The sequence below is a fragment of the Nymphaea colorata genome, chromosome 10, assembly GCF_008831285.2.
Source record: "Nymphaea colorata isolate Beijing-Zhang1983 chromosome 10, ASM883128v2, whole genome shotgun sequence".
In the NCBI taxonomy this organism is placed as follows: domain Eukaryota; kingdom Viridiplantae; phylum Streptophyta; class Magnoliopsida; order Nymphaeales; family Nymphaeaceae; genus Nymphaea; species Nymphaea colorata.
The window spans coordinates 6,607,676-6,627,155 of NC_045147.1; the positions used below are offsets into that span (position 1 = coordinate 6,607,676).

The 19,480-nt window shown below is 35.6% G+C and overlaps 1 long non-coding RNA gene across 1 annotated transcript; it reads left to right on the forward strand.

The window, feature by feature from the left end:
• Nucleotides 1–1,323: 1,323 nt before the first annotated feature.
• Nucleotides 1,324–18,933, forward strand: LOC126410483 (uncharacterized). Its single transcript, XR_007574543.1, has 3 exons — nt 1,324–1,575; nt 18,234–18,378; nt 18,560–18,933. It is a non-coding gene; the product is annotated as an uncharacterized LOC126410483 (long non-coding RNA).
• The last annotated feature ends 547 nt before the right edge of the window (nt 18,934–19,480 follow it).

The window sequence follows — 19,480 nt, forward strand, 5'->3', positions numbered from 1 at the left end:
TAATCTCACTTCAAAAAGAAATAATACCATATTTTCTTAGGCTGGATTTCGTTTGCACATACAACGTGGCAGAATATGAAGCTTTTATTCAAGACCTCAAGATACTATTGAAATTTAAAGTCAAAAGGGTTCATGCTTAAGGAGATTCCCTTTTATTGTAAATCAACTCAATGAAAACTAAAAAGTGAAGGATTCCAAACTCATGCCATATCAAGAGATTACCAATGCACTGATCAAATAGCTTGACAAATTTCAACTTCTACATATCAAAAGAGAATTCAGTCAGTTTGTAGACGCTCTAACCAGTATAGGCTCTACCATTGCCTTAAGAAATCTGAGCTTTGTAGAGCCTTTGAAGTTGAAATGCTGGCCCAACTAGCTTATAAAATAACAGAACAAGTCAATCACGTGGAATCATAATAAGCACCGTGGTATTAGAAAATAAAGAACTATTTGTAAACCAGAGATTTCCCTCTAGACATGTCCAAAAGAGAAAAGCATGCCATTCAAAGAATGTCTCATTGATATTTCATACTGGCCAAAATTTTATAGAGGTATGGCTTTAGCATAGGATATTCTAGATGTTCAGACAAAGATGAAGCACAAGCGGTAGTCAAAGAAGCTCATAAAGGAACCTGTGGTGGCCATGTAAACTATCAAACTCTCAACAAATAGTTGATCAAAGCAGACTATTATTGGCCAATAATGCCATAAGATTACTACAAATATGTAAATACATGCTCCAAAGACCAATTTTATGCAAAATCCATCCAAGCACTAGCTGCATATTTGCACTCAGTGGTCTTACCATGGGTTTCTTTAATGTGGGCATTTGATGTTGTAGGGCCCATCAATCCTTCTGCATCTAATGGTTATAAGTACTTCGGTGTGGCCACATAATATTACTCCAAGTGTCTAAAAGTTGTCGCACTCATATCAGTAGAAGGCAGGTATACTGTGGCTTTTATTCACAAGAACAGCTTGTGTAGATTCAGGGTACTTCATGATATTGTCTCAGACAATGGGACATACTTCAAAAAATGAACACATGAAAAATTTGAATAAAGCATCAATTTTTAGCATCCTACTACACACATGGCAATGGCTAGGCAGAAGTTACAAACAATATCTTGATCAAAATTTTATATAATGAGTGGTTGAGTTATGTCAAGATGACATGAAAAGATTCATAATGCATTATGAGCATATAGAGCAATTGTTAGAACTGCCACCAATGCAACCCCTGTAGAGTTAGCATATAGCACAGATATAGTAATGGCCACTTCATGTACAAAAGATAACATTCAAATTTGCAGCAGTCACAACATTGCCTATGGATCAATATCAGTATATTACAATTAGACCTCCTCGAAGAGAAAAAGATTGAATGTTGCAAAACATGTCGACGTTTATTGCTAGAAGGTAGCCAAACATTATGCTAAGCTATTCATCGAGAGAAGCACTCAGATCGACCATTCCATCGAAGCATCATCAGTGAAGAAAGTGGGCACCAAAGAGGGATGGGCTATATGTGATAAAAGATTCTTTTCAAGAATTCTTACCGCCTCAGACGAGGTAAAATTACTTGATCCTATTAATTTACTCCATTTGAAAAAGTTTTAAGCTTAATGTACTATTGTTCTTGGCATGAATAACGATTACATTTTCTGATGGTCGTACTTACCTTATTTCATATGATCAATGATTCATCTTTGTTTCAGTTCTAGAACTAGGGTGATTTTTATCACAATTTCCAATTAGCCATAAAGTTTCAAAGGAATGATTTCAACATCATTTTGAAAAGGTTTTCTAAAAAAAAAAGAACCTCCCAAGTGTCCCAATTATCCAGACCTTTTTCCTAGGAAGGGAAAAGAAACTTCAGGTTTTGAAAACCTTTTGAATGCACATGTCTTCAAATTTGCAATCATAAAAAGGACTTCATAGAGATTTTAAAATTTCACAAGCAAATGTTTTCCAAACTCTTTTTCCAAGTACTACAAAGATTAATGTTGAACACCAACAAGTACAAAATTTTGAAAATGCACACATGTTGCATGGAAGTTTTTGCACCTTGGCGCAACCTTTTTTGCAAATCAAAATTTTCACAAGAAATGTCACGCAAGAGCATTGAACTCAAGTCTATATGTAGGTAATCACACATAGATACACCCTTTTTATTGTCTAAGCTCACCAAAGCCTCGTCTCATACCTAGATGCACCCATTTATAGTTTATGGGGCACCAATGCCTCATCACATGCCTAGATGCACATCATTGTAGTGGACTAGGAGCACTAGAGCCTCATCTTACACTTAGATGGGCTCCTATTTAATGTCTAGCACACAAGAGCCTTGTCTCCCACCTAGATGCGTTCCTATTTAGTATCTAGCGCACCAGAGCCTTGTCTCACACCTAGATGCTCTCCTTTGTAGTGTTTAGGCACACTAGAGCCTCGTCTCATACCTGATGTGTTCCTTTCTACTGCCTAGGCGCACCAGAGCCTTGTCTCATGCCTAAATGTGCCACTATGTAGTGTCTAGGTGCACTAAAGCCTTGTCTTATGCCTAAATGCACCTCTAATGTAGTTTTTTGGTGCACCAGAGCCTTGTCTCATGCCTAAATGCACCTCTAATGTAGTTTCTCGGTGCACCAGAGCCTTGTCTCATGCCTAAATCCTAGAGCCTTGTCACACGCTTAGATGTGCCTCTTTGTAGTGTTTAGGTGCACCAGAGCTATGTTGCATGCCTAGATGCACTCCTTTTTTTCTAGGTTTAGGTGCAACAGAGCTGTTGAGCTAACACCTACACACACCCTATGTAGTGTATAGGTGCACCAAAGCCTCGTCTCATGCCTAAATGCACCTTTTTTATGTGTTTAGGTGCAATGAGGCATTCAAGTAACACCTAAGCACACCCTATGTAGTGTCTAGGTGCAATAGAAGCTCGTCTCATGCCAAAATGCATCTCTTTTTCTATGTTTAGGTACAACAGGGCCTTTGAGCTAACACCTAAATACACCAAATGTCATATCTAGTTGCACCAGAGCCTTGTCTCATGCCTTGATATACCCCATTCTTCACGCATACTGCTTTCCATGCTTAAGCACACACCAGCATTCAAAAGTAAAACATGTGAATTTTGAAACTGAATACCTCAAGTGGACTTGTTTATCAAAATTTTCTACTGCATGAGAGAGAAAAAATCTCTAATTATCGCTTAAAGGAGATTCAAGAAAGAAGAATCTCAACAAAGTCATTTTATGAACCATGGAAGTAGACTTAATGATTTTGAGAGAATCAAAATTCAGTAAATAGTATTGATTAAAATGATCAAATGTACCATCTTAACCTAATGAAATTCATGTGAGGACAACGATTGAGTTAATTCGGGCTGGTCAAGCAAAATCACTATAAAATGAGTTGAAAATGGGCTTAGAAAAAGTATAGCCATTCCCTATGGATCAGTACTTGAGAGTATCAGGTAGATGTAATGTTTGATTTGTGCTTATTATGCAAAATTATGTGATCTATAAACTTTTGTTTGGTTGTGCCTTCTAAACTCGAGCAAGCAAGTTCCAAGGTGTTTCATATCTGTACCTTAAGGCCAACTAGCCTAGCAGTTGCCAACTTAAAAACTCATTACAAAAGTTCAATAAAAAAGCCCGATAGACATGACATTACATATGACAGGGCTATACATCATCAACAAAGCAGTGAGGCTTTGTAGTAGTCTATGGGGTGGTGAGGTATTTTCCCCACATGGTGAAGGCCAACTTAAGTAAAATCAAGCAAAAGAATTCAAGAGCCAAATGGCCACAAATTCAAAAGGAAGGATGGAAAAGCAAAAATGAAAGAAAAAGAAAATGAGTGCCTACTTGAAAGGTTGCAATCGTTCGCAATCCAAAATTCAGCTATAAACAACATGAAATTCCTTGTTGTCTGAAGGTCATTATATCAAGCTCTTTTATGAGTTTCTTCATGAAAATAGAGTCTACCTTCCAAAAGTTCCTAAAATGAATGAAGGAAAGTTTGTCCAAGAACCTCAAAAGGCTTTAATTAGAGTAAGTTTTTTAGTCCTTTCAATATGTGAAATGATTAATGCAAGTCCTCAAAAGGATAAGGAAAGCCCTTTGCCAATGACAAAAAGAACATGAAAACCCCTTGTATCATACAAAGAGAGAGAGAGGGGGAGAAAGAGGGAGGGAGAGAGAGGGACTGCTGGATATTGCCAATAGCACTCCCTTGACCATTTGGCCAATAGCAAGCTGCCAACCTCTTTGTAGACACCCCCAAAATTTTTATTACAAAAAAATACCATTTTTACCCCTTTTAATGAACTAATTTTCTCATATATCTTTCAAAGGCTAAGGCCAAAGATCTCACATATACATATTTTATAATCCAAATGCCAAGCAGTTGGACCCATATGATCGAACTTTTTCCAGTAAGAAAAATGACCAATTTGCCCCAGAACACCCTCTATTTCCCTAAATTTTATCTAATTTTCATGCAATAGACCTAGAACTCTAGGAAAATGTATTTTAACGTTTCAATTATGAAAATTCTCATGTTTGAAAATCACCAGGAGCTTCCATAACCCATTTTCAAGCTCACATTTGGTTGACTTTAGCCTAAAATGGCCCATTTCTACTATTGTTCATCAATTTCTTCACACTTGAACATCAGCTGATCTATTCAAGTTCATGTTCAAACTTTTTTAGTATCAACCGATTAGTTTTTAATGGCATCCCCAATTTCTAGAGCCAAATCCCCATCATAAATCTTTCATTTCCCTCTATGTTAGCTGAAATGAGCTCACGGGCTCAGATTTGCATAATTCCTAGCAATGACACATTGTCAATCTCTAATAAACCTACATTTAAGTTTTCTGAGTGCCAGAAGAGTGCTTTTGAAGTTATTGTTCGCTCTTCCATCCTAAATTGAGCTCTAGAGAGTTGTCATAACACCAAGGTCGCTCTCTCTCCTTCATTTTGAGTATCTCAAATGAAATTCTCTCAATACGCAGCTAGTCATATTGTACTGAGCAAGCAACATATTATTTAGTGTCAAAACTGGTCATCTTTAGCTCAATTCATTTTAATTAATCTAAAATCAAGTTTATTTTCTATTTCCATGCATTTATCCATGTCTGGAGTTTTTAGTGATGGCTCAAACTTATGAGCTGAAATTCTCAGTCTCCAAAATTCATATTGGTGAATTCTTTTGCACTAGTGTCATCACAAACATGTCAACATAGTATTATCAGTTTCAATTAGGAGAGTTCACATCCTGATCATAAAATTCATCATTGTTGAGCTGCTCAACCTTATTTGAACCTAGACATTATCACTTGTGGCTTAAGAGCTAATTTTTGATCAATATGGGATTCCAATTACGAATTTGAACATACCAATGGATTTAATGTCACTCGATGAGAGTATTTGTATGTCCATTTCTCATGAAAAAGACAAAATCACTATTTCCCATTTTTCTCATCCACATTTTCGTTTTAGAACTTGGTCAATTTTAAAAATTTTGATTTTTTAAGGGAAAATCAAGTCATTTTCCCATGAAACATCATATGAACAAATATTTTCACATTATCTATGATCCTGCATGGTCTAATGTCCACCATGACTCCCAGAACATGGTCTCTGTGCTAGAGGTAAAACATTCTTTTGGCCAAATGTGCATCATTTTCAAATTTAACTTAGCTAGGAACTACATAAACCTAACATAAATGCTTCATATATCAAACCTGAACTAGTATGGCTCACGTAGAACATGCTTCTTGGGGTAAACCCCTCCATATTTCTTCTTGATGATCTCCTCCTACAGAAAAGGATTCCGAGTCAAACTTAGATCAAAATAGTTGCATCAAGGAATAAGCAGAAACAATATCTTGAACTAAGAGTGACATTTTGCCTCATTGTGATAGAGTTGTTAAATTGATCATAAAAGTACCTTGGATATCGATAGAGGCTTCTTGGGGTAAATCCCTCCATATTTATCCTTGATGATCTCTTTCTTCGGAAAAGGATTCCTATTCAATATTAGATCAAAACAATTGCATCAAGGAAAAAGAAACAACAATATCATGAACTAAGAGTAACATTTTGCCTCAACACCATAATCAACATACCTCCTTTCCATCCGTGCTTGCATAATCATTCTCTCTCTTATTGACATCAATGTCTATATGTTCTTGCTCATTGGTATAAGATCCTTCACATTTGACATGTTGTTTGCTTTCCAAGTTCACTGTGTAGGCATGAAACCCACTGAGAAAGAGAGAGCAGGCACTGCTGGCCTAAGGTTTTGACCGGTGAAAACCACAGCGAAAGAGAGAGTAGGCAGAGGCTTTTATCCAGAGAAATCTTCTTTGCAAGCGAAATTGTTCTCTTTATGTTAATCATCTTCATGCAATACGTTGTGATAGAGGTGAAAATGATGATTATTAGGCTGTTTCGCATGACACATTGTGACAAAGGTGAAAATGATGGTTGTTATGCCATTTCGCATGACACATTGTGACATAGCTGAAAATGATGACATCTTCACGACACTTTCGATTATATTTTCGAAGTTCAAACCATTGTTACATGTAATTGCGATATTTTAAAAAATAAAAAGAAAAATTAGCAAAATTTGTTTTGTTAGTGAAACATATTTGTCAGGTTGTTATTGCATTTTTTCATGTTTTCATGTTTTTTCATTTTTTACATGCATGTCATCATGAATTCAAGTTTAAAATTAGAAAAGGCTATTTATCATCATTTTGATCATCATCAAAACATTATTTTGATTATTTTATCTTGTTCTAGTGTCTTTTTTATTAATTTTTCATTTATTTTACTTTTACCGAATTTTCAATTTTTTATTTTTCCAAATAAAAATAAATTCTACAAAAAATATCATAAACAACTCTGTGAACTTCGTGCGCACCATGGCACACCAATTTGTAATTTGTAAACCAAATTCCATCACGATCTTGAAAACCACCCTAATTACCATCGGCCCAAGCCACAATACATATTTTACATGTCGATGAAACCTCCTTTCAATATACCTGGATGGAGGCATCTTCAATCTATTAATACAACCGACAAGATAATGGGTAGCATTGAGATTCCTACGGGAGCGAGTTGTAGGTAGTTAGGCTGATAACAAGAAGGTGGTTTTGATTGGTTGCACAACAATTTTTATTTGACATGATATAAATCCTTCATTTTTTTACTCATGAAAGTTGCACGGAAGCATACTGAATCCGATTTCTAGAATGGGAAAAAGTCAATGAATCTTTCAAGGGCAAATATGATGTGCTAAGAACTCCTTTAGGATTTCTACATAAGAAAAATCTCATTGATAGATGATTTGGGATTAGAACCTCATTTATAACTTAGTGATTTCAAATGATAGTTTTGCCCATAAACCAATACAAATTGAGATGATCCCAAGCATCATATCTTTTGAGGACTTTATCTTTCCATTCACAACATTAATGTAATTTTCAAAGTTAAGAGTCATTAATTGCATTAGAGAGGTTGATAGGGTCATCTTCCAGCTCATTAATGCATTCATATTCTTAGTGAAATAAGGTATAATCATCTAAATTTGCAATCATTGTATCTTTAATATCCCCCTTTCTTTTTTCTTGAAGTGTGTACCCTTTCATTTGGATATCTTTCAACTAAAACCTAGCTGAAAGCATGGTGGAGCCAATGTTTTGGCTGGAGGGATACTAATTCAAAAACTTTCATGCCTTTAGAGGCGCTATTACTAACAAATAATCAAATACTTGCAATGTGAAAATAAGGGTGTTAATTTTGTAGGGCTGGTATGAAAAACTGCCTACTGCTTATCAGAGTGAATAGTAAAACAAATCATGTAGTTGCATTATTACAATATGTTCTGTCTAACTGCTTATCTCCTCTCAGTAAATGCCTTTACTCTTTTGAGTGCATTATAGCAATACCAGTTCATATTGTGTCATTGTCGCATTTAGCCTTTTTGAGTGCTTATCATATCCTTGTGACACAATTTTATTTGAGTGTATCTTAAAACAAATCATGTCACAATTTGTTTTGTCTGACTTCTTACAGCCTTATCATAAAACTAGTCTATATAGTGTCATTGTCATGTTTAATTTACATTTAATTTTTTCGAGTGCTTATCACATGCTTGAAAACACAAAATTATTTGAGTGTATCCTAAAATGAATTTTTAGTTTCATTATCGCAATCAGTTTTGTCTGACTGCTTATCATCTTTTACTAAATGTCTTTTTATTATAAAACAAGTACACAAAGTGTCATTGTTGCATTTAATTTTTTTGAGTGTTTATTGCATACTTGTAAACATAGTTTTACTTGAGTGTTTCGTAAAACAAATCTTACAATTGCATTATCGCAATCTCCTTTGTCCTTTTAAACATTGATTTTATAGTGCATCGTAAAACAAATCCCATAGTAGCATTATCATTAGTTCTTTTGTTCGACTGCTTATCGCCTCTTGGTATACTCATTTTTATAGTCAAAACAATCCATCAGTTTTTCCAAGTTCTTATTGCTACCTTGAAAACATAATTTTATTTGAGTGTGTTGTAAAACAAATCTTGTGGTTGCATTATCACAATCTGTTTTATCCAACTACTTTTCACCTCTTAGTAGATGCCTTTTTATTATAAAACTAGTCCATACAGTGTCGTCACATTTAATTTTTTCAAGTACATATCATGTACTTATTAACACTATTCTATTGAGTGCTTCACAAACGAATCCTATAGTTGCTTTATCGCAAAACCAATCCATACAGTGTCGTTGTCGTGTTTAATTTTTTCATGTGCTCATCGTGTCTTCTTGAACATGATTTTATTTGAGTGCTTCATAAATAATTCTGTTGTTGCCTTGTGGCAATATGTTTTATCCAACTGCTTATCAGCTCTTAGGAAATGCATTTTTATCATAAAGCCAGTCCAAACAATTTCCTTGTCGCATGTATCTTTTTTAAGTGCATATCGCCTCCTCATAAATGTGATTTTACTTGAGTTTAACATAAAATGAATACTGCAGTTGCATTATCACATGATTTTTGTTCTTATCATGTCCATGTAAACACAATCTTATTTGAGTGTATCATAAAACAAATCCAATAGTTGCATTATCACAATTTGTTTTCTCTAACTACCTATTGCCACTAAGTAAGCACCTTTTTATCATAAAACCAGTCGAAACTGTGTCATTGTCCCATTTAATTTTTTCGATTGTTTATCGCATCCTTGTAAACCCGATTTTATTTTCGTGTATTGTGAAACAAATCCTATAATCGCATTATTGCAATCTGTTTCTTCAACCGCTAATCTCCTCTTAGTAAACGCTCTTTTATCATAAAACTAGTCCATAGAGTGTTGTTGTCGCATTAAATTTTTTTAGGTGCTTACCGCATGCTTGTAAACATGATTTTACTTTAGGGTATCATAAAATGAATCATGCAATTGTGTTATATCACGATTTCGCATTCTTGTAAACCCAATTTTATTTGATTGGATTGAAAAACAAATACAACATGCCTTGACAAAACTTGACAAAATTTGGCTTGGTTAACCATAATGAACTAGACATGGTGATCTATAATAAAAGGATAGGTGGGCTGATTTCTTGCCACATTTTACATATTTAAGACCCATGTCTGGACGAAGGATAAGGTACAAGTGAGCAAATGATTCCCAAAGTTGTTGGGCATAGGGGTATATTCCGGACCACTCTTTGGTATCCAGTTCACACTCTATGATAGCTCATTCTTACTCAATTGGATATGTTTTCCTTTGACGTAGTGAGAATTGTTTGAGACAATGCTCTGGATGGTATTCAACTATGAAAAATGGTTTCAATAGAAGACTTCCTCTGGGTTGTAGGTGTATCTTGACTTGATGACTTCTTGATCAAAGAAGTCCCAAATGATGGTAGAGTCATCCACTTCCTCCATCTTCCTATGGTAGTACTCCATACTAGATAACTGGTCATTGGTGTTCTGAAAATAGCATGATTGTGGCCCCACGTATTTGTAGAACCATACTTGTAATGCGAATACACATCATTCTATCAAATCTATGTCCCCAATTGAGAATTTGGTCAGCCCTCGGTAAAGGAATGCCAAGGCTGCCATTGCTATGGATATGTGGTGGACTTTAACATGCCCTCATTTTCTGAAGAGGCGAGCTGTGCGAAAATTCATTATGTGTTATTTATTGTTGAAGAAGATGAGACCCACAGTACAAGTCCTCATAGAGTTTTCTTATTTGTCTGTGACACTCCTAGATAGTGAAGTAGGGTTGACATATTGGGAATCTTTTTCACCAAGTTCTTGTAGTTGGAGATATTGTTGTTCATCTTTTTCTAGAAAGGGCCAACTCTGTTTTCCTGTTAGTTTACAGATCACTTCTAGAGTTGTGACTTGGCCTTGATTCACAAGGAATTGGTCTTCAATTGGTCCTTTTGAGTCACTTTTGGCTTTGGTGAACTTTTAATGCTGGAAAACTCATCTTGGGTGATTGTCATTTCACTCCATGGGAACCAGAATGTATTGGTCATTGGGTTCCATCTTTCAGCAATTGCATGGATTAGACTATCATTGATAAGTTGCATGGCAAGACTGACTGCTTCTACGAGACCGCAATCCTCTAAGTGGTCCGAAAACATATATCGAAAAGTTGGGTACCATGAAAGGTACAACTGAAGTAGGTAGACTCTACTTGGGATGATGCAAAGTCTGGATCAACCTTGACATGACCCGGATAGGATGTGGTCATATGGGAAAATGCTTTCTGAGTCCATCTAGACAACAGAAAGTATTAGATGTTGACATAAATTGACCTAATAGAGACTCAAGAAAAGTTTTGGTATCGGGTTTGGATATGGGTTTGGAGACAAGGTAAAAAATCACATCTCATGCATCAAACTCATAATTAATGAAAATTTGATAATGCATTCCCTAGGACTCTTGCCTATATGCATTGTTTTGAAAATTAGTCTTGGAGCCTATGGAGGATAAATGGGTGAATTGTTCTTGATTTATTCAAAATTTAAGGTATGCCTATATACCAAATTTATGGTACTAGCATAGACTCCTTCAAGGGTTTTCTAGATTTGGGCTCTCCAATTCTCATGTTCACTCATTGATATACCAGGACTATTGTCTATTCCAGTACTAATGAGGGGACTTCTAGTCCAATTGAGTGGTCTAGTTGTAAGGTCATATCTTGGACTAATGTCCTAGAAATAACTCGGTAGGATGATCGGAATATGACATAGGTAACGATTTGTTTTTCAAAATTTATGAGAAGATGCAAAATAGATGACTTTATTGCATACATTCCTAAGAGATAGATTTGAAAATTTAAGAGCACACATGGGTTCCATATAACTCCTATTGAGGAGGGGTAGGATAAATTGAATAAAGAAGGGTTCACGGAATCTCCTCAATGTTTATTACACGATGCCAGTATGCATGTTTATGAAAAACTTTATGCAATTGATATTCGGTATTGTAAAAATAACTTATACATCATCCAATAAATCCTTAGACAGACGATGATGGGTCCCACTGGGTGTGCCATCTTTTTGCACCTCGCCCCGTCCTTGGGGGCGTCAAAATGCGAATCGGCAAAAATTCTTTTTAAATAGGGCTTTTGAGGAAAATTTTCAAGAGAAAGGGATCCGCTCGCGGTATGAGGTCCAATTGTTCCTGCCACCTTTAACATGGTAATTAGACCAAGGACTAAGGATCATTTGGATCATGTATAAGTTATTGATGCAAATCCTATATGTTTGTGCATTGATGTTTTGGATTCAGGAATCAAAGTTCATCTTGAATAAATGACTTCTTTTTGAAAATAAATCACCTAGAAAACGATTTGAAAAGTTAATTAACGATTGGAGGGCTTTCAAATTGATTTGAAAACCTTTGTTTTGATATTTGTTTTGAAATCCACAATTCTTGAAAGTGATTTTAATTGGGGATTTTGAAGATTGAAATTGAGTTATTTGTTGTGAACTCAGGATGATTTTTTGTTTGAAATTGTGATCATCTTATGATCGATTTTTGGAAAAATGGTTAAGTTACCTTAGCAAGCAAAATTGATTTTAAATGCTCATTTGCCAAATCATGTGATTTGGTCTAAGATATTAGAAACTTGGGATTTGATTAGATAGAGTTCATTCTTTTGATGAAACATAAGTTTCAAATTGTTAGAAAACATGTCATTTTCTAAACATAATTTGGCCAAGGTTATGAATGCATTGCTTGTGTTTTCTTTAGAAGTTAAGTGAAGTTTACAGATTCTTGTTGCACTATGACTTGGTCATCTTTTGCAACTCAAATTTGGATCACTTAATTTCTTGAGAAAGTGCATGTGGTGCTATTGACTTTAAGTGAATGTGAATGTGTCAAATGAGAAGGGAAACTATATGAAAAATAAATCCTTCACTCTCTCATAATCTGTTAAAATTTATACATTTGAAACATTCATGCTTCACTCTCTCATAATCTCTCAAAGTCCATTACACATCACACAATCTACATATAAAGATTGATTTTAATTAAAATGTAGGACTTTCTCTAAATATGTTTATCATATTATTAAGCACATGAATTGGAGATGTAATCCATAAACTTGAGACTTAACAAAAAATTATCAAAATAATGAAAAATACACAAATGATGCCAAAATCAATTTTTAAAATAGATGGGCGACGTGGATGACATCCACTTTTGTCTCAAAATAGCTAAAAAAAAAAGATCTTGTGTTGATTTAAATAGCCGAAAATTGTTGACATTGATTCCAAGAAAGAGCTTGTTTCTTAGACAAAAACGACAAGTCTTTGGAAATTAACTTGAGTTTTTTTATAAGTTGATTGTTTAAATCAACAAGAGGAATGCACCTTTTGAAAATACATTTCCCTTTGTGCCAAATATGCATGTTGGGTTTTGATCATGATGCTTAGTCCTCAAACCTACTCAAATTTCAGATTTCATACCAATGGGATCACCAACTTCTTTGGACGGATTTTAGGATAGTTGGTCTCCTTTTTGGAGAAATGAAAGTTGAAATTTTTCAATATTTTAGGGGAAGGATTAATCTCATGCAAAGTCTGAAAATTTATGGATGAGATCAGTAGCCCATAAAAAGTATTTTAGGAGACCGATTGAATAGGTTTAAAAGAGGAAATTGTCTTTTAACAAGAGATTGCATGTGTGTGTGTGTGTATATATATATATATATATATATATATATATATATATACTTGTCTTACTCTTGAAAATAAAATTTTATCAAGGGACTGCATAACTCATGAATCATGATGATTCATGGATGGGTTGTTTTACATAGAAAAATTGAAATTTTTTTTCTAATCTCCCATAACACCCTTAATCAATTTAATTGAAAAAGCATGAAACAAAATGAATTTAAATAGAAAGAGATGAATGAATGCTCAAGCTGGTTCATCCTTAGTTTCGCCATGCAAAGGTATATCACATTCATGAGAATGCATCCATTCTTAATAGGCTTTTTCATCATATACATTATAGCAAGATCACTCTCTCACCGTGGGATTCTCTCATGGTGTGAAGTTCAAAATGATTTTAAGCTGGTTGTTTTGAAAGAGACGTGGCCGTGGGGCCCTTTTGAAAACTTGATTTGTAGGTTTATTTTTGGAAAAACTTGTTCATGCATGCATCATGCATTAATATGTACATTTGATTCGTGGCTTTTCCTCTAGTTTGACATCATTCATAGCCATAAAATAAATGAAAATAAACCCCTCCCAAAAATTGCTGAAATTAAAATGATCTATCAAGAAGCTGAAATAGATAAGAAATTGGTTGAAATCACCTACCTCACGGACCCGTCTTGATGTTTGATCTTCTTCTTTACTTGTTTTCTAAATCAAGCAATCCCAAGTAAGAATCCAAGCTTGGATTCAAGCTTAACAAAGCTAGAAGAATTATAACTTGCTTACTGGAAATTGCTATGGGGAAGAGAGAGTTTCTCGCTATCGAAAATACTAAGTAAGGGTTCACTTAAGCACCCTAACTTAGCAAACTTGATAGAGAAAATAGAGGAAAATGAAGAAGAGAATGAGATAGAGGGGGAAGATGGCTTGGACAAATTTTTCTTCTCCTCCTTGGCTTCTGCCTCCTAGCTTCTTGGCTGCAGCAATTTGATGAAGACGTCAAAAATTCATCCCCCACCTTCGTTGCGAAGGGGTGTTTATATAGAGGAGGTGCTGAGTTCAACCACCTCCTTAACTCACATTGAAAAGTCACTTAAGACTTTGGAGACTTGTAAAATAGATTAAATAGGTTCAATGACTCTAATTGACCACACCCAACTCATTTACCCGAGCTAGGTGGGCTGGGCTAGGAATGGTCAACCTTAGTTCAGGCCTAGCTGCCCAACTTTGACCAAATTTTGGATGAAAATGCCCTTGTGTAGGGTTTTGTATTTTTTTTTTTTGCTTGAAATTGAGCTTATTAGGTTAAAACCTAGTCATTAAGTTCTAAATGTTGTTGAATTATGAGAGTTCAATTTAAATTTGAATAAAATTTAGAAATTCTATCAAATTTGGTTTGAAAATGGTATTTTTGTTCATAACTTGATTGAAGATGGATTTCAATTGAATCAAACTTCGGTTTGAAATATTGAATTTCAATTTGATATTTGATTTATGCATTTGACAAATCCAAATGTAAATTTTCTTTTCATAAAATCCTAAATTAGGTTTTGTAATCTCAATTTGATCATAGAAGGGCAAAATTATCTAGATTGGTCAAATTTGACTAATTGACCAAAGTCAAAGCTCGTTTGCGAGTAGTTTGACTTTGCTTGAGGTAATTTAATGAATTTGAGCTAAGAAAGCTCTTAATTGAGCTAAATTGTACTTTGACTGAGTTTAGTCAAAGTGAATTTGATCTGGTCAAGGTCTATTTCTATCCACTTATTTGGTCATGAGGAAAGACCTACCCTTTTGATTGTGTTGAGCTCATGTTGATCGAGCCTAACTAAAATTGGTGTCACTTTTGGGTGCACCTAGGTCAAACCTACTTGGATTATGTAGGTTAGGTGAGTTTAATTCTAACACTTATTGCTTCTTTGGAATTTGATTTTTCTTTAACTAAGAGAGAGATTAATGTCTCTCTTTTTTTTTATGGACCCTTGTTCATTTCCTTTTGAAAATGATTTTTTTATTTAATTGAGGGAAGATATTTTTAGAAAAAGGGGTGTGTGACCTCTTGGGTGGGCTTCTGGCCACACGAGCTAGGTGGGGCCCACACATGGGTCCCACATAGCATTCTAGACCGAATTAGATCCAATTCTTGGACTTAAATTAAAATTTAAATTTTGTAATTGGATATGCATTTCAAATGACATTTGTAATTGGATTTGGATTTCAAATCAAAATTTGGATTCAGTTTAGACTCGTAATTCTGCTTTGGGATTCATGTCACGAGTCAAATTCATAATTTAAATCTAAATTGTTCTTTAGATTTGAAATTGGCTTTGAAATTGTAATTTTTCACAATTCTTTTTTGTAAAATTTTGATATTGCTTCAATTCTGATGTGGAAAAATTTGGGGTGTTAACAATGATCTATCTTTATCATTGTGAAAATTGATGGAGATGTCATTCTAGATGGTCTTCCACTGTAAAATATGATCCCAAATGCATGAAACCCTTGTTTGGGTTGTACGTGTATGTTGACTTGACGTCCCTATCAAAGAAATCCTAGGTGATGCTTTTTTCATTGATCTAATCCATCTTTTCTCAATAATGCTCTATGATGAACACATTCTTGTTGGGATTATAGCAATGACTGCATTGTGATAACACATGCTTATAAAACCAAGATTGAAGGTTGAAGATGCATGTTTTGATGTAGTTTGCATCTCCACTTGAAAATTTGGAAAGTTTTTTGTATAAGAGGGTTTGTGCTAATATGGCTAACGATTGGTGGCAGACTTTGATCTGCCCCCACTTTATAAAGAGGCAAGCGACTCTAAGGTCCATATTTTGCTCCATGTTGTGGAAGAAGGTGAGTCCAATAGTGCAAAAGTGGTTGGATCGACATATTGGGAAAGATCTTTGCTGATACTTTCTAGCTGAATTAACTATTGTCCTTCTTGTTCTAGAAGCAGCTAAACACTCTTTCCAATAAGCCTGCATATCACTTCCAAGATTTTGACTTATTATTGAGTGATGAGACATTGACTCTCGATTGGTCTTCTAGAATCAGCTTTTGGCTCAGGAAGCCCCATAATGCTAGAAAATTCATCCAAGGTGATGGTCATTTTACCACATGGAAACCAACACGTGTTTGTTCTTAGATTTCATCTCCCAACAATTGTATGAATCAAACTGCCATTGATGGGCTGAACTATTATGCTTGTAGCTTCTTCGAGCCCACAATTCTCCAAGTGGTCCAGAAACATACACAAGGATGTAGGGTACCATGACAGATACCAGTGAGGTAGGTAGACTCTAGTTGGGATAATGTGAATCCCAGATCGACCTTAGTATTTACCGAAGAGAATGCGGACATAGGGAATACTTCTGCTTTCAATGCTAATGATGGTCAATGTTAAGTATATGCTTTATTTTTTTTATTGTTTCAAATACTCATTTGTTCTTCAACATATGTGATAGATATATGTTAGAGAATGCAGAAGGAGTAAATGCATAAATAAGTCAAATTTGAAAGGTGGTAGCAAGATGAAAGTGAATTGTGATGATTTTGTTCAAGCAATTAAAGACAATGTGTCAACACTTTCTAATTTCTTGAGCATAATGGCACGTAATGGGACCATATCTCCAATCAAATATGTCATTTGGCTGGACATGCCTCAAACAGGCAAGGATAATCTGTAAGATCAAGTAAAGGTACTGATTTATTGAAATTTGTTTATGTATATGATTGTGATATAAGATTAAGATAACTTATGAAGTCAATGAGTAGGATTTGTAACGTTAAAAAACAGACATTTTTTAGTGGTGCATTTGTTTACATAAATGGGTACCAGTAGCAGTAAGCATTTTATTGGTATCAAGTTGTAAGTTGTGAATGCATGTGCGTTGATATACAAATGAAATGCTTCTTCAAAACATATACATCATGCTTCTATGTATCCTCCACACTCTGTATTGGCTCCAGGGAAACTAACTTAGATCAGTATATGAGAGGACAATCTTCATGATACCTCCAGGATCCTGTGTGCTTGTTCATTAAGTTGATTGCAAGTTTGGCACTGAATTATCACATATGTTTCCATGTCTAGTTTTTCTTGGCATCATTGGTTGATGGACAATGGAAACTTCCTTTGGAGCCATGAAGATGGTAGTACTTGCAAGTTAACAACACCATTCACCTCCTCATACTTCACATAACCACTACGAACAACAATACAGTAGTTTGTAGTCAGAGCTATTCAAATCTGCTGTTAAAAATGTGCAGAAGACAGAAAAAATGATTTACTTTGCCAAATAAATAAAGAACATAATAGATGACCCCCCAACGGTGTGTTTAGAACTGTGATTGACTGAAAAACAATTCAATACTCATAGACGTCACCAACCATTCTCCTTTCCAATAACACGTGCATCTTGTCTACCTCTCCTGCAGCTATGAACACCAACATATTTACAAATTACAATATGTGTGGACAACCAGAGAACAACTTAGATGGCTTGTTTTCTTATGTGCAGCCATCTAACTCTCTCTCTCCCTCTCTCCCTCTCTCTCTTTGTTTCAGTAACCATTCTTTATCGTGGGGCAAAGCTATCTTGTTGGCCTTCTTTGCTGGCCATGCATGAAAGGCTTTGGCTGATACTGATTTGAGGTTATTATTATTATTAATTATAATTATTATCTTCTATATATGGGAGCGAGAGCTGCTAAGTTAACTTTCATTTATACTGTCTATGGGAAGGGTCATTACCTATTATACACGGGTACACCTGTAAAGGTGAAGTACTCGTCCAGTACTGGTGCGACACCGGTACCGGTACGGGTACGGGCTTGGGTACGCCGATGATGCGGCATTGACTGTACCAGGTATGGTCAATGCACCGGAGGCCGTATCCATCCATTTTTGAACATGGTCAAATTTGACTGAGTCCAAATCCATCCGTTTTTATTTTTAACGATTATTTGATTTTAACTTTTAAAACCATTTTAACAGCAGTGACTAGCGACGACAGCGGCGACTGGCGACGGCAGTGGCGACTGGCGACGGCAGCGGCGACTGCGACCAGCGACATCAGCGACAACTGCGACTGGTGACGGCAGCGACGACCGGTGATAGCAGATGGTAGGAGGCGACTGTCACGGTATTTTTTTTCCTTTTTTCCTTTTTCTTTTCATTTTCATTGGCTCCACCCCTGCCTTCACCGTTGGCGACGACCGTCGACGGCAACGACGGCCACCCCTGTTCTATTTTCTGTGTTCACGGTGTTCTGCTTGTTTCTTTCCTTCTGTTTTTTTCAATAACAGTTGTTTTTCTGTCTCCAGCCAGTCTTCCTCTCCTGCCGCTCGAAACTCTCACACGGAAGTCGTCTCTCTCGCCGCCTCACTCTCCTATACACTCGCTGTCTCCCTCTCCTACTGCTCGAAACCCTCACACTGAAGTCACCTCTCTCACCTTTCGATCGACCTTCTCTGTCTCTGTGTCTCCTTGTTTCCTTATGCAATACGTGTCATGCCTCTTTTGTTTTCTCCTACCAATTTTAGAATTGTAAAGCTCAACCAGAGCCTACTCTTTTGTCTCTGTCATTGCGTGCTTCCTTCTTTTATTATCTTTGCTGTCTCATTTTTAAGAATACACATTTTTGTATCTGAATTTCTTCTCTGAGCTTGAAGATGACATTATGCAAAATACAACAGAATAATGCTAGTTCTTTAAATTTTAAATGTTTTGATACAATTTTTGTGTGCGGAGAATGAAAATCAACGAAATTGATGTATTTTGGATGTTAATTATGCGACTGAGGAGAATGAGAATCAAGACTGATAAATTTTGTATTATGATTTATGAATATGTTGTTCTGTTTGTAATTTTTGATATATATATGTGCGAATAGGTTATTTTGTTTGAAATTTTTTGACATATATATGTATATGTATATGTGCATGTGTGTGTATGGCCGTACCCCCCTACCCATGTTTTTTTAAAATGGTCCGTACCCATACCCGTACCCGTACCCGTACCCATACCCGTACCCGTACCTACGTGACAGAGGTCAATACATATATCAGTTAAGTTACACTGGTAAAAACAATGGTTCCTTTCACTTTTCCCTTTAAACAAGCTAGGCAAGCGCATGAAGTGAACCTCATGATCAGTTCTGAGATAGGGTCTCAAAATATTTCACTTTTGTATCTCACCCACAGCAGTAAGATGGGAAAAATGAAATACAAATAAAGAAACATACA